The sequence below is a fragment of the Oreochromis aureus genome, linkage group 4, assembly GCF_013358895.1.
Source record: "Oreochromis aureus strain Israel breed Guangdong linkage group 4, ZZ_aureus, whole genome shotgun sequence".
Lineage (NCBI taxonomy): Eukaryota > Metazoa > Chordata > Actinopteri > Cichliformes > Cichlidae > Oreochromis > Oreochromis aureus.
In genome coordinates, this window is record NC_052945.1 from 10,594,560 (window position 1) to 10,596,304 (window position 1,745).

At 36.0% G+C, this 1,745-nt stretch overlaps 1 non-coding gene across 1 annotated transcript; it reads left to right on the forward strand.

The window, feature by feature from the left end:
• Positions 1 to 1,055: 1,055 nt before the first annotated feature.
• Positions 1,056 to 1,127, forward strand: trnat-cgu. The gene has a single exon. It is a non-coding gene; the product is annotated as a tRNA-Thr (tRNA).
• The last annotated feature ends 618 nt before the right edge of the window (positions 1,128 to 1,745 follow it).

The following is a 1,745-nucleotide window of genomic DNA, read 5'->3' on the forward strand; positions in this document are numbered from 1 at the left end:
CCCACAGAAAGCCCATTTTCAGTCTGTAGTGCTGTATGCAGGCCAAGGTGAGTACTCTACATCTGCAATTTCCACTGCTAACACATTCCCACTGGAAATGAGTCTTATTCATTTTTCAAACAGCCTCTAGCATATCTGATACAATAAAATAAAATATAAAAAGCAGCTCAGCCAAGCATTCATCTTTGATGTTTTGCAAAGAAATACAGTGGAAAGCTGCAGTCTGACTTCATGCATATTGTATTCCTTGTATTCCTTAGCAACGAATTGCAAGCAGCTCACTGGTTTTTGTAGTTACTTCTCATTCAAGTCCATCTCTGTCAATTCCATACTGACTAAAACAATGGGACTGCACAAAATTGGATTAGAGTTAGATTTGTTCTGATCATACATTTTCTGTAGCACCACTGTAAGCCAAGCTGGGAAATACAAAGTTTTTGAGTTCCTGAGGTTGCAGACATTTAAATCAGTTACACTTTACACATTGTTTGATAACACTTTTTTCCACTTAATATCCTTAGAAAAAAACTTTATCAACAAGATAATTATTTATATATAAGAAGGGTTAATCTTCAGGTAATATCATCTTTACTTTTGCTTAACCCCATTGCTTAAATTAGTTCAATTCTAGATCGTGTACTGTCTTCGTTTTACAGACTGTAGCAACATCACAATTTCTTGTAGCTTTCAACAGAAACAAAGAGTAACAAAGTAACAAAGAGTAACAACAAAAGCAAACCTACCTTCTGTGTAGCTCTCTGTTGCTAACACTAGCCATAGAAGAGCAGAGACCTCTGCCTGCCAAAGATTACAAACGGATCTTGTTTTCACGGAGTAGAGAACAGCGTCCTCTTGTGGCCAAATGTCGACAATACATTTGTACCGATTGCATGGGGTTTTATCTCAGCAGAATAGTGGCGCCTGTGTCGTGGGAAAAAGACTTGAAGTAGCAGCTCTCCACAAGTCATGGAATATACACTCACAATGAAAATAAGCAAGCCGCGACAGCTATTCTCATAACTATTAAAAGATATCTTGATGACGAACACAGCGCAGGCGCGGTGGCCAAGTGGTAAGGCGTCGGTCTCGTAAACCGAAGATCGCGGGTTCGAACCCCGTCCGTGCCTTTTATAGTATTAATGACTTTTAAACGTTAGCTTTTGTGAGAGGAATTGCATTTGGGACCTTTTTCATTATTTTTCAAATAGTATATAGCTGGAAAATTAGCCACTGTAATCCAGGATGTTGAATACTTGCCTTAATGTCTTATCATACATTGAAAATACTGTACAAATAATACTTGGCTTGAGCTTGATAACTAAAAAAACATGTTTTTTTGTCATTTATAAACTAAAACAGCAGTTCAGCATTATGAAAGGTGAAATTCTGTACCCCATATCTGCTCAATAATTCTCAATGAAACACATGTTGGTCAAATAGCACTGTGATCAGATCTGAGACAGAATTAAATTAAATTTGTTACAAAATGTATTCAGAATCCACCCTCTTTCCTATATAGATAAAAAGGTCCATAAATATTTGGACATGTTGTTTACATCACCACAGCAGATTTCAAATGAAACAATCAAGGTGTGCATATTTTCATCTATTTCAAATAATGCATTAACAAAAGTATTGTATTGAATGTTTAAGAATTTAAATACATATTTTTCAAAAAGGTTTTGATATTTGACTGACCTGCAGTTTCATGGACAATTGAGACCTGGCACTTTGTTATTCCATTA